Consider the following 15,025-nt stretch of genomic DNA (forward strand, 5'->3'; position numbering starts at 1 on the left):
CCCGAGTTGTGGGAGCCATGCTTCTGTCTGTGTTGTGTGGGCCAAGCTTCTGTTCGAGTTGTGTGGGCCAAGCTTCTGTTCGAGTTGTGTGGGCCAAGCTTCTGTCCGAGTTGTGTGGGCCAAGCTTCTGCCCGAGTTGTGGGGGCCAAGTTTCTGCCCGAGTTGTGGGGGCTAAGTTTCTGCCCGAGTTGCGGGGGCCAAGTTTCTGCCCGAGTTGTGGGGGCCAAGTTTCTGCCCGAGTTGTGGGGGCTAAGTTTCTGCCCGAGTTGTGGGGGCCAAGTTTCTGCCCGAGTTGTCGGGGCTAAGAATCTGACAGACTTGTGGGAGCCAAGTTTCTGCCCGAGTTGTGGGGGCCAAGTTTCTGCCCGAGTTGTGGGGGCCAAGTTTCTGCCCGAGTTGTCGGGGCTAAGAATCTGACAGACTTGTGGGAGCCAAGCTTCTGTTCGAGTTGTGTGGGCCAAGCTTCTGTACGAGTTGTGGGGGCCAAGTTTCTGCCCGAGTTGTGGGGGCCAAGTTTCTGCCCGAGTTGTGGGGGCCAAGTTTCTGCCCTAGTTGTGGGGGCCAAGTTTCTGCCCGAGTTGTGGGGGCCAAGTTTCTGCCCGAGTTGTGGGGCCAAGTTTCTGCCCGAGTTGTGGGGGCCAAGTTTCTGCCCGAGTTATCGGGGCTAAGAATCTGACAGACTTGTGGGAGCCAAGTTTCTGCCCGAGTTGTGGGGGCCAAGTTTCTGCCCGAGTTGTGGGGGCCAAGTTTCTGCCCAAGTTGTGGGGGCCAAGCTTCTGTCCGAGTTTTGGGGGCCAAGCTTCTGTCCGAGTTGTGGGGGCCAAGCTTCTGCCCGAGTTGTGGGGGCCAAGTTTCTGCCCGAGTTGTGGGGGCCAAGTTTCTGCCCGAGTTGTGGGGGCCAAGTTTCTGCCCGAGTTGTGGGGGCCAAGTTTCTGCCCGAGTTGTGGGGGCCAAGTTTCTGCCCGAGTTGTGGGGGCCAAGTTTCTGCCCGAGTTGTGGGGGCCAAGTTTCTGCCCGAGTTGTGGGGGCCAAGTTTTTGCCCGAGTTGTGGGGGCCAAGCTTCTGTCCGAGTTGTGGGGGCCAAGCTTCTGTCCGAGTTGTGGGGGCCAAGCTTCTGTCTGAGTTGTCGGGGCCAAGCTTCTGTCCGAGTTGTCAAGCTTCTGTCCGAGTTGTGGGGACCAAGCTTCTGCCCGAGTTGTGGGAGCCATGCTTCTGTCTGTGTTGTGTGGGCCAAGCTTCTGTCCGAGTTGTGTGGGCCAAGCTTCTGTTCGAGTTGTGTGGGCCAAGCTTCTGTCCGAGGTGTCGGGGCCAAGCTTCTGTCCGAGGTGTCGGGGCCAAACTTCTGTCCGAGTTGTGGGGACAAAGTTTCTGTCCGAGTTGTGGGAGCCAAGCTTCCGTCCGAGTTGTGTGGGCCAAGCTTCTGCCCGGTTTGTGGGGCCAAGTTTCTGCCTGGGTTGTCGGGGTCAAGTTTCTGCCTGGGTTGTCGGGGTCAAGTTTCTGCCTGGGTTGTCGGGGTCAAGTTTCTGCCTGGGTTGTCGGGGTCAAGTTTCTGCCTGGGTTGTCGGGGCCAAGTTTCTGCCTGGGTTGTCGGGGCCAAGTTTCTGCCTGGGTTGTCGGGGCCAAGTTTCTGCCTGGGTTGTCGGGGCCAAGTTTCTGCCTGAGTTGTCGGGGCCAAGTTTTTGTTCTTGTTTTGGGGGTCAAGTCTCTTCCTGAGTTGTGTGGGGCCGAGTTTCTGCCCGTGTTGTGCGGGGGCAGAGTTTTGGGCTTAGTTTTGGTGGCTAAATTTTTTACCGATTTGGTGGGGTTAAGTTACTGTCCGAGTTGTGGGGCCAAGTTTCTCTTGACTTTTGGGGGCCGATTTTCTGTCCGAGGTGTGGGGCCATCTGTCTGGCCTAGTTGTAGGGGCCAAGTTCGGGCTAAATTGGGAAGGCCAATTTTCTGCTCGAGTTGTGGGGTGAAGTTTCCGTCCAGGTTGTGGGGAAGTTTTCTGCCTGAGTTTTGGGATCAAGTTTCTGTCCAAGTTGTGTGGTCCAGTTTCAGTCCAATTGGGGGGAAAAGTGTCCGACATGTGGTAGGCGGGGCTACTCTACCACGTGCACCACCTGTCATCAAATAACTCATTAATGAATTTAATGGCTGTCTATATTACACCGAAGTCATCTCCCTATTTAAGGGAGTCAAGTTTGTATAGTTAGAAAAAATATAAATTACTTCAAAAATTGTTACAGAGGAGTCTATTGCATAATAAGTTCGAGAGTAAAAAGAAAGACTTGTCTTATACATGGACCTAGGAAAAGATAGTGATATTATTATAGCAAAGAAAATGTGGAGGGTGATGATAATGTATGCTATAAATGGTAGGTTGTTGATTTATCAAATGTATTTTTGATGAAAGTGAAGTTTATAATAGAAAATGCATGGAAGAGAGTGACTGGTTTGGTATGAAAATGAGTGTGAGATAAGGGTAAGTCATTTCTTCTTTAGATGTTCAACATCTTGTGCTTATGGATGGAGTGATGAGAGAAATCAGGAGGAGGACAATGGATTAGTTGATAAGTTGGACTAAATAATTATTTGTGAATGGAATGTGAAATCATTGATGTTTCCAGATAATGCAGTGCTGATTTGGAACAGTGAATAGAAGCTGCAGAGAATGGTAAGAATTATAAAGAATTATAAAGAAATTGGTGAGAGAGAGAGAGAGAGAGAGAGAGAGAGAGAGAGAGAGAGAGAGAGAGAGAGAGAGAGAGAGAGAGCTGAAGAATGGGAGAGGTTGATTCGTATATCTTTGAGTAAACATGATTGATGAGGGCAAGACGCAATAAGATTGGTTTATAGCATAGGGGTTACAAGGAAGTTAGCACAATATGCAAAAGACTTCATTACGCTGTAGAAGCCAAGAGGGGGGTATGAAGTTAGTGTTAAACCAAAATTCTTTATGGAATTCTTGATTTTGAATTTATGTGAAAGTAAGAAGACTCGAGCTTTTGAGAGAATTGTTTAAAATTAACTGTGATTTGAGAAGAGTAAAGGGTGAGAAGAATGAATCAAGATTATTTCAGGGTCGTTTGACCATGTTGAAGAAATGAACGACAATCTTCATCATCATCATCATCTCCTCCTGTGCCCATTGAAGCAAAGGGCCTCGGTTAGATTTCGCCAGTCTTCTCTATCTTGAGCTTTTAATTTAATACTTCTTCATTCATCATATCCTACTTCGCGCTTCATAGTTCTCAGCCATGTAGGCCTGGGTCTTCCAATTATTCTAGTTTCAAGATGAAGACGAAAGCTGAATGACAATAGATCGGTGAAATGATTGTGTAAATCGGTAGTATTAAGGGGTAAGAAAAGAGGAAACCTTATGAAGGGTTAGATAGATATTGTGAGAGATTTATTTGAAACAGAAGGCTTTCATATCCAGAAAGCACAAGAATGAGTGAAGGATATGACCGAATGGCATTGCTAATGTAGGGAGATTCGAAGCCCAGCTGATGATTTTTTTTAGTAGGTGAATGAAGCAACTAATGGTGTTGAAGTTTTATTGCACATGGGATTCATCCAAGAATCATCTGTTAAGAGATGCATGTGGAAGTGTATATATATATGTATGTATATATATATATATATATATATATATATATATATATATATATATATGTGTGTGTGTGTGTGTGTTTGTATATATACGTATGTATATATATATATTATATATAACACACACACATATATATATAAATATATATATATATATATATATATAAATATAATTTATATATATATATATATGTATATGTATATATATATATATATATATATATATATATATATATATATGTATATATGTATGCATATATATGTATGTATATATATGTGTATATATAATTTATATTTATATATATATGTTTATATAAATATATATATATATATATATATATATATATATATATATATATATATATATATATATATATATATATATATATAGACACACAGTATATTTACAAAGATAATATTCGGCTGGATAGGCATACAACTATACTATCATACTACCTTTGGAGCAAGCATGTTTTAGAAGTGGGTATTCAGTCACTATCATATCCATGTAATTAACAAGCTAATGGAAAAATCTACACTCAAACAGATTTCAACTGTGGATGCAACAGTAACCACAACACTACATGATTGATTTCGAAACAATTTGTCCGCGAAATCATGATTTTTAAAAAATGTATTTCTCTGAAAACTTGTGATTTACTCATCACTGCGACAAAAGAATCCCACAATCACTGATATAGACATCTGTTACATCTTTCTGCTGGGACAGAGCCTCCGTCAAGACGTTGAGACCATCCTCGACTATGCCGAAACAGCCTGGCAGCTCGAACCCATTGCAGTTTTGGGTGTGGATGGCAAACTGACAAGCCCTCTCCTCATCCCACCCCCAACCCCCTACCACGCCAGCCTTCCAAGGCCTCTGGTAGACGGGCTTGGTGTGCTCTGTTGCCCAGTTAGGTCCGGCGACCAGTGCTCTTCCCCCTTCGCCGTCGTTAGACTCGTAATCTCCGAAGAAGACACTCTCCGTCCCCTCGCCCTTGTACATCACCTTTAGGATGTTTGTGCGACTGTAGGAAGGGCCGAGTTCCCCGGTACACAGCAGGGAAAACTGTTGAGAGAAGTTCGTGTCTGGTGACAGGCGTATCAGAAGTCGGCCGAGAGTCTGGTCTCCAACAGACAGCTCAAGAAATGCGAGTTTGTAGGAAGTGTCCACCATTTTCATGACGTCGCTGTACTTAAAATGATAATATTAAGAACAATATTAGTAAAAATAGTAATCTAATAGTAGCAACGTTATAATAACTCCAAGCTTTGATATGAGTATATTGAGGAAAATTTCCTTTCTGTTTTTAAAATTCTTATTAACAGACAAATATAGTAGCTTTCTTAATAAACAAGTCAGACGACGGGGTTTAGTTAATGTTCTGAAGACATAGAGAGAGAGAGAGAGAGAGAGAGAGAGAGAGAGAGAGAGAGAGAGAGAGAGAGAGAAAGAAAGATGTTACATTTGTGCAAGATATAGGGTAATGGTTGTAATGAAGTCACCAAGTCAGTGGTGCTTTATTTCAATGGTATTATGGATTCTAGATGAATTAGTGAGCTCTTATATTCGATTAGGATAGAACAAAGGGTTATGAAGAATCTTATCGTTAGTAGTCCTCACCTTCAGGAGAAAGGTGTTGTCTGGAGGGTGTTCTGAAGTATCCAAGGCATGGAGAAAAATTCTATTCTTTTGGTCAAGAGAGATCTTGGCATAGCGCCTCTTCCCAAGTCCGTCGGCTTCGTCATTTTCTTTGACGGCGACTACTCTGTTTTTCTTTATCGCCTTTGTGGTCTTCTCTCTTTTATGTATCAAGTCTTGAACCTGGAATTAGTGTTATGGAAGATATTGTTTAAGTATTTAGTATAGACAAATGACAATGAGGTTATGCATGTTTAACAACACTCGGCGTCAGTACTGCACGTGGCCTACCCAATATTGTAGGTCTAGGGCTTACCTTTGGAATGTGAGTTTCTGACAGCTAAATTAACTATTACAACAAAGAATGCAGCGCTGGCAAGTATTTTGGGGTTATTCTAATAATTCAAATTATTCAATTACACAGGTCAATAGGTCATTGCTCCACCATGGCTAGCTTCTCTCGGAATTTAACATTATTGCTCCTCTGTTCTGGCAAACAGTTCAAGTTGCATGAGCCACGTGAGTGAGTAATTTGGTAGTATTTTGCTTAGCAAATTAATCACCAAGCTAAATTTCATAATTATAATGATGATAAAATTAAACAGGGCACATTTAAAACTGGTGGCCACATACTACTGTATAACAGAAGCAATGTGGTAGTGGCTTTAGTCTGCATACTATACAGGCATCAAATTTCTTTATATATATGCATATATTTGTATATGTATATATATGTATATATATACTGTATGTATATATATATATATATATATATATATATATATATATATATATATATATAAATAATTACAGATTGGAAGTTCGTAAGCATTTTAGAAAAATTAATGAATTCATCCTATATAATTTATATCTACAAATTATTCTTAAACATGGAGTAGGTTGTAGTCGAGCACATTTAACGTTATACATTTTCAAGAAAATATGAATCCATTGATGACAATGTTTCAAATATACAAGTTGCCCATATTTGATGTGATTTTAAATTTTATTTCTTTTCGACCAGATTCAGAAAAAAAAAATATTAGACTTGCCTTCATTTTCCCAGATAGCAAAAAGCCCCTCAGCGTCCAGTATCTCTTTGTTCCTTCTTGTGATGAGGCTTCTTTTGATGTAACTTGCCTGTGAAATAAAGATAGTATGTAGTTTAAGATAATTTCAAAGGAGGCAGTCGTGAATAAAGATACTTTAAAAGGTTCCATCTTCAGTTCCAATATGCTGAAAACACTCTTTGTGATATATTTGACACGTGAAATAAAGATAACATAGTTTAAGATAGTTTTAAGGAAAGAGTTCATGAATCAAGATAATTTTAGTTTTAAGGAAAGAGTTCATGAATAAAGATACTTTTAAAGGTTTCATCTTCAGTACCATTTATGCTGAAAAATTAGAAATGTTTGACCTGTGAAATGAACATAGTATAATTTGAGATAGTTTTAAGGTAGGAGTTGTGTATAAAGATACTTTTAAAGGTTTCAGTTTTAATACCAGTTGTGCTGAAAACTTACTTTGTGAAATATTATATGAGAAAACTAATTGAAATAAACACCAGATATGCTCTCATTTAGCCCATGCCCCGAAAAAAGAACAAAAAGTCTTGGCTAGTGCCATAGCCTCTGTACCATGGTCTTCCACTGTCTTTTAGGGTAGAGTTCTCTTGCTTTAGTGTACACTCGGGCACACTATTCTATCTTATTTCCTTTCCACTTGTTTATTTTTTAGTTTTTTATAGTTTATGTATAAAAGATTGATTTTAGTGTTATAACTGTTATTAACCTATACAAATTTAGTTGTTCTTTACTTCTTTTGTAGGTTATTTACATACTTATTTCCTTTCCTCACTGGACTGTTTTTACATGTTGGAGCCCTTGGGCTTATAGCATCTTGCTTTCCCAAATAGGGTTACAACTTAGTAAATAATAATAATAATAATAATAATAATAATAATAATAATAATAATAAGGAAGAATGAACTGCGGGAGGACGGAAAAATAAATAAAATTAAGGATCTAAAGTAGGAAGGATGAAAAATTGCCTGAATTAAAAAAAAAAAAAAAAAAACCACTGGAATACCCATCACGCAATAAGGTGTTGTCTACGTTTATCAGCGACCCAGCGTCCTTCAGTTGGAAAATCAATATTTTTTTTTTTTTTTTTTTTTTTTTTTTTTTTTTTTTTAAATGATTGATGAAAGTCGGCCGACATCCTTGGGCACATTCATATGTTCATTGCGCATAAAGAGAAGACACTTTGACGTCTTGTAGACCACCGCTTTACACATTTGTTGTGTCTTAACTTCGGCATTTTCTTATTTCTTCGGTTTTCCTTGAGCTATGTTAGATATCGTCTATATTATCTACTTCCTTTAAATAATATGTGTGACCATTTAAGACGATAAGTGACCCATGGAGAAAAATGAATTACTTAATGAAATATGCATAAGGTTTAAGATTTAAAGGCCGCTCATGAATGGCAGAAGCAAGGAACAGTGACATTGCCCTATCAAGCATATGATCAGCCCCCCCCCCCCCCCCCGGTACTCTCAAGCTACGACTAGGGATGGCCAGGCAATGGCTGCTAATGACTCAGCAGGTAGATCTATAGACTCTCCTAAACCCCACATCCTTAGCTCATAAGGATGGTGAGGTTGCAGACTCGAGAGTTTATATTTAAAAGATCTAATTTAATATTTTTAGTGTTCATAAAATATATTTTGATTATTTATTACTTCTCTTGTAGCTTATTTATTTCCTTATTTCTTTTCTTAACTGGGCTATTTTTCCCTGCTTGGAGCTCTCTGGCTTTTCCAATTAGGGTTATAGCTTGGCTTGAATGATGATACTGATATAATGATAATAATAATAATAAAAATAATAATAATATTGGTATTAATAATGATAATAATGGTGATGATAACGAGTCTGAGCGGTACTCGAACCCCCGTCTGGTGATCACCAGGCAGAAACGTTACCAATAGGGCACAACAACCCTTAATATTGGTTAGTGTTCTAATAATTCTTGAAATGCATTTTATAATACTGGTAACAAACGGGCAAATTTGCGTTATATTACCCCCATTGCGTCAGTATTTGGACAGGAACAGTGGCATAAATTTTGATATGAAGCATATTGAAATTATTTTTGATATTTTCTTCTATGTTTTAATTTTAATTTTTAGCTAATGATATCCCGAGTAGCACCTTTTTTTTTTTTTTTTATGATTATCGAGCCTCATTACCTTCGCCAACGAAGATGGAAGGTTATGTTTTCGCCCCCTGTTTGTGTGTGTGTTTGTGTTTGTGAACAGCTTCCTGGCCACAATTTTAATCGTAGATTAATGAAAATTGCAGTGATTAACTGTTATGTAAAAAGGTGGACATGATTAAATTTTGAAAGCTCAAAGGTCAAGGTCAAGCATAAGTTTGGACATCGTTGTCACAGAGACTTCAAACTTGGTTCATATTTGACTGTATGAAAATCCACGCCAATTAATGGATGTTAAGGTCAAAGGTCAAGTCAAGGTCGAGCAAAAGATAGAGAAATAAGCTGCCTCAACGGAGGTCTGCATTCTACTGAGTGCCCTTCTAGTTTTGATTTATAACTATTCTCACAAGACACCTATTTATTACCAGTTGCAGCAATGATTTCCCCCCCCCCCCTCTAAGGCAGGAGAGTTTTTGCAACGTCCATTACCCTTGTCTTTTATCCGGATCCGGAATCCAGCTCGTATGACTTTAGGAGGCACATTGTTGAAGTAAATTAGCTCTAACTAAAAGAAATTGTATTTATCAGAATTATATCTGTTGAAATATTGGAAATTCACTCACGATATTAAAGTCGAAAGATCGTTTTTTTTTTTTCATAGTTCCAAAACCAACCAAACCTTGGCTTGTTACTGATTCCCGATTTAAACATTGGCGTGTTATTGATTCCTGATTTTAATCTTGGCGTGTTACCAATTCCCGATTTAAGCCTTGGCGTGTTACCGATTCCCAAGTTAAACATTGCCGTGTTACTGATTCCAGATTTAAACCTTGGTGTGTTACCGATTCCCGAGTTAAACATTGGCGTGTTGCCGATTCCCGATTTAAACCTTGGTGTGTTACCGATTCCTGAGTTAAACATTGGCGTGTTGCCGATTCCCGATTTAAACCTTGTGATACTGATTCCCGATTTAAACCTTGTGATACTGATTCCCGATTTAAACCTTGGCGTGTTACAGATTCCCGAGTTAAACATTGGCGTGTCACCGATTCCCGAGTTGAACATTGGCGTGTAATCGATTCCTGATTTAAACCTTGGCGTGTTACTGATTCCCGATTTAAACCTTTGCGTGTTACCGATTCCCGATTTAAAACTTGGCGTGTTACCGATTCCCGAGTTAAACGTTGGCGTGTTACTGATTCCTGATTTTTCCATCGATATAACTTCAACTATTATCCGCCATAATCACTAGATTACCGGTACCCTCCAGTGATTTTAATAAGAAGTAACACGTTCGTTATATATGACTTATTCTATCAATAAAGCAAGGCTGTCTTTTAATCATTGACTGACATGAATGATGAATCGATAGCTCTAAGTAGCTCTATTAACATTCAAACGCAAGATGTAAGCCTATCAACTTCACCCCACAAATACTTGTTGACCAACTGGTTAGTAAAAAAAAATTATAAGCGCTGGTTTGAGGTTTAAAGGCCGCTCATGAATGGCAGAGGCAAGGCACATTGACATTGACCTATCAAGCAGGACAATGCCCTAGAGACTAACCATATATATATATATATATATATATATATATATATATATATATATATATATATATATATATATATATATATGATCAGCGCCCAAACTAGGACCAAGAAGTGCCAGGCATTGGCTGCTGATGACTCCTGTAGATATACCCATAGGCTCCCCAAAACCCTCCTATCCTTAGCTCACAAGGTGAGGTTTCAGCGACCAAAGAAACTATCGAATTTGAGTGGTACTCGAACACCAGTCTGGCGTTCACCAGTCAGTGACTTTACCACATCGGCCACCACAACCGCAGCATTGCTATCATCCTCACTCCACAAATACTTACCTACCAATTGGTAGGTAAAATCTATGAGCGCTGGTGTTCAGGATATATGGTCACCCTTCCAAGAAATGACCCTTGTGCTTCATTATTCAGACCATAGGAAAACATGTTGGAACGTGTTGTTATTCAAGTTGTATGTATGAATTTGTATGTTTGCGATTTTGTTTGTATGTCTGTATAGATATGTGGATTTTTCTTTGCCACATGTATGAATATAAAATGTTAGTTTGTACTATAAACTCAAATTAATATATTGCCGTACAATATATATATATATATATATATATATATATATATATATATATATATATATATATATATATATATATATTTATTTTGCTATAAACATTATATAAAATGTATATATAATGTATATATCATATAAAATAGACTTCATATATATATATATATATATATATATATATATATATATATATATATATATATGTATGTATGCGTAAAAATCACAGGAAAACGTGATGCTCAGATGCAGAAGAACCACAGGGAAAATGAAAATACAGAATATACACTTGAGTCCTGACTAGTTTCGTGATACTTCCTCAGAGGACTGATTTATTGAGAGAGGTTTCTTACCATCAATAAATTTCACTTTTGGATTGTCGCATACATAGATGTAATAATAGTCTCAAGTTCAGTGTATACAGAAAGCCAACAAATATCTCGGCATATGTCCATTATTACTCAAACCAAGGCAACAAAGTTAAGAAATCTGTATTTACTTCTATGTTTTTAAGAGCATTCCGAGTCTGCAGCCCTGAATATATTGATGACGAAATAAATGGTATTAGAGCAATAGGTAAAAAACTAAAGTATCCTGAAATTGTGTTAGATGATGCCCTAAGAACAGCAAAAAAGACTTTTTTCGGTAATGATAACAGAAAAAACTATAACACACAAAATTTACTTGTACTACCTTATTGTGATTCATTTAAAGAAATTCCCCAACTGTTAAAAAATTTCAATGTAAATGTAGCATTTAAGAGTAAAAATACAATAAAAACAGCCTTAATAAAGAATTCTCCTGACATTACCAAGGGATGTGTATATCGTATTCCATGCAATGCTTGTGAAAAATACTATATTGGTCAAACTGGTAAAGCCCTAGAAAAGAGAATTGAACAACATAAGAAAAGTGTCAGGTATGCTCAAGATAATAATGCACTCTTTGCCCACGTTAGAGATAAAAATCACCCTATTAATTGGTCAGGTGCAAAGAAATTGGTTCATTCATATAACTTAGTAGAAAGAAACATCATAGAGTCCAGTTTCATAAAAGAAACCTTTGAAAACAACTTGAATATTGGTCATGGAATGTATAAACTCGACGCCTTTATATGTAAAGAGATTTGTAAACTATATAAAAAAAAAACATTAACCACTTAATGTAGAATTGAATGTATTGTGAATAATTAACGTCGGTGTGAAATTAATATTTAGACCTAAGCTACCATTCATTAAAGGAAACAATTATTTTATATAGTATGCATAAGTATATTGGCACTATATAGTGTTATGCTAGATATAAGTATTGATATATACATGATTATATGTTTATGATATTAATGTTGTATACATATAAATGTAAATATGCATAAGTATGTATGTGTATATATGTATATATGTATATATGTATGTGTATATATATGTATATATGTATGTGTATGTATATGTATGTGTATGTGTAAGTATTTATGTATATGTATATGTATTTGTATCTGTATGTATGTATATATATGTATATGTGTATGTGTATGTATATGTATGTGTATGTGTGTATATATGTATATATATGTATATGTATGTATGTGTGTATATATATATATGTATATATATATGTATATATGTGTATGTATTTGTATTTTTGTGTATGTTTTGCTTATGTATTTATATAGATAAGGCTACCGCATTGACATATAAATAACTGTAATGAAAGTAAAATAAGAAGAAAACAAGAATATACCCGCCACTAGAAATGACCCTTTTTAGCAGGTGTCTAACGAGCTTGCGGACTCCTCCTCCTCACACCTGAGTCAAGCCCAGGTAGCGGGTAAGGGAGTGTCATTGTTCTCTAAATCTCTATATGTATGTTCGTACTTTTGCTTTCCCTATAAATTGTAAGAAACCTCTCTCAATAAATCAGTCCTCTGAGGAAGTATCACGAAACTAGTCAGGACTCAAGTGTATATTCTGTATTTTCATTTTCCCTGTGGTTCTTCTGCATATATATGTATATATATTTATATATATATATACACTGTATATATGTATGTATGCTTGGTTGGGACTACGCCCTGGTGTTGGGAGCATAATATACATAATTGGGTTATTAAACAAACTCCACGCACAACCTTATGCGATTATAAATAGTAACAAACACAGAGCTCTTAGAACAATCTCCAAACCTGCTTATGCTGACCCGTTTCTCTGAGCGAAGGTAGACAAAAAGAACGGTATCACTCAAATTAAATGTTACCTATTTAACCGTAGTTATAAAAATCAAATCACGTTGGTGGTAAGATTATATCCTGAAGAGGAATACACTCACTGGAAAAAGATGGCGTTATCTTTGCCCTTAATTTTCTAACTGACACGATTATAAATCTCTCAGATGTGCGTGAATTCACTGTTAGTTCATGACTACTGTCTAGAAATCTCGGGAGTGTTCTGTCGTGTGCCATATGTGAGAGAACTTGCTCAGTCGATTTGGTAGAATATTCTGGCAATCTTATTTATTTGATTTTAGTTACATATTTGCGTTTATCGCCAATTTTCTTCTTGTTATAGAGTTCTGTTTGGTTTAAATTATAATAATGCGGTAGTACTTTCTGGAAGAATTTCAATCCGGTGAAACGAATGACGAACGCGGAGTTGTGTTTGATTGGGAACGTTGCTCATGACAACCTTGTTCAACATATCGTTACACACACACTCTCTCTCTCTCTCTCTCTCTCTCTCTCTCTCTCTCTCTCTCTCTCTCTCTCTCTCTCTCTCTCTCTCTCTCTCTCATATGAATGAATTTGTGTTTTTGTCTGGTCTTTTTCATCTCCTTCTACGCCTATTGACTCAAAGGGCCTCGGTTAGGTTTCACCAGTCGTCTCTATATTGAGCTTTTAATTCAATATTTCTCTATTCATCATCTAATTTGCGATTCATAGTCCCCTCAGCCATGTAGGCATGGGTTTTCCAATTCTGCTAATGCCTTGTGGAGCCCAGCTGAACGTTTGGTGAACTATTCTCTCTTAAGCTGTTACACATATGTAAACGTTTGTTTATTCATTGTTATTATAGTTTATATATGCCATCTATTTTCACGTTATTGTTATTACTGATCTTAGAATATTTTTAACGGTCATTCATAACCTTTATATAATTCATTTCCTAATTACCATTCCTCACTGGGCTACTTTTCTCTGTTGGAGCAGTATGACGTGTAGCATCCTGCTTTTCCAACTTGGCTGGTAATATAATAATCAGAGCATTGTCGCATAAATAATCCGTATGTGAAGATTTACTGATCGATCAGTTATTTACGTAAATATTGTACACACACACACACACACACACACACACACACACACACACACACATATACATATATATATATATATATATATATATATATATATATATATATATATATATATATATATATATATATATATATATATATATATATATATAATGTTATTTGGGCATGTTACTCTACGTTTATAATGAATAGACAATGTCTTAGCGGCGTTCATGTTGATAGTTTTCAGAATAATAGCAGGAATACATTTGCTTTCCTCCATTTATTGTTTGGTGTCGACACGTGTTTCGGATTACTTCGTGACCCCCCTTCAGGATTTCATTGAGTTTTTGCATTTCCTAGTTGCCAGCAAGTCGCTTTCAGGACTCTCTCTCTCTCTCTCTCTCTCTCTCTCTCTCTCTCTCTCTCGGTTGCCACGGTTTGAACACCATGGTCTTTTCCCGACTGAAGTTTGTATGCAACATCAGCATTTAACACGAACACTGGGTCTCTACTACCACTTAACTCATCTCGTTTCTCTCTCTCTCTCTCTCTCTCTCTCTCTCTCTCTCTCTCTCTCTCTCTATCTCTCTCTCTCTCTCTCTCTCTCTCTCTCTCTCTCTCTCTCTCTCTCTCTCTTTACAAATAAGTGAATCCTATTTGTCTCTATCGTTTAACTATCGAACAAAACTCATGAAATATCTAAACATAAATATATCAACTCTATTTTAATGTGAAATACCTTCCCTTAAATCTCTCTCTCTCTCTCTCTCTCTCTCTCTCTCTCTCTCTCTCTAGACTGTATTTGACCGGACTTGAGTGAAGAACAAGGAAACCAAGGTCGATAGAATAGATGGAAACTCGCTCAAAATTATTTCTGATTTGTGCTAAATAAATTGATAACGGGCTTTAAAATTTATGGTTTGATATCTATCATACTAACCCAACTATTTAATGTAGAAATGGAGGAAAAGAGTAGAATACTGAATATTAGCTTTCTTGTAAGCAAACTGTAAAATAGTAAACACCGAAAAACAAAGGCTGGTAAATTAGACCGTGGTACGGTATGACGTCATCAATCATTGCATGGCTAGACTACGCAGTAGTGGACACAGTTTGTTTTTATCGCTGATGGGTCGATCTGGTATTCTATAGACCT

The 15,025-nt window shown here is 37.5% G+C and overlaps 1 protein-coding gene and 1 long non-coding RNA gene across 3 annotated transcripts in view; one reads left to right on the plus strand and one right to left on the minus strand.

The window, feature by feature from the left end:
* Positions 1-15,025, plus strand: part of LOC137638746 (uncharacterized) — a 494,402-nt gene that overhangs the window by 23,028 nt on the left and 456,349 nt on the right. The window lies entirely within an intron of this gene.
* On the minus strand, positions 3,995-13,121 carry LOC137637979 (uncharacterized). Of its 2 annotated transcripts, none has more exons than XR_011043837.1 (4): positions 12,832-13,121; positions 6,289-6,376; positions 5,219-5,419; positions 3,995-4,789 (listed from the first exon to the last, which is right to left on the minus strand). It is a non-coding gene; the product is annotated as an uncharacterized lncRNA (long non-coding RNA). The 2 variants fall into 2 exon arrangements; XR_011043836.1 differs by having other exon boundaries at positions 12,904-13,119.

The sequence above is a fragment of the Palaemon carinicauda genome, chromosome 3 (assembly GCF_036898095.1).
Source record: "Palaemon carinicauda isolate YSFRI2023 chromosome 3, ASM3689809v2, whole genome shotgun sequence".
In the NCBI taxonomy this organism is placed as follows: Eukaryota; Metazoa; Arthropoda; class Malacostraca; order Decapoda; family Palaemonidae; genus Palaemon; species Palaemon carinicauda.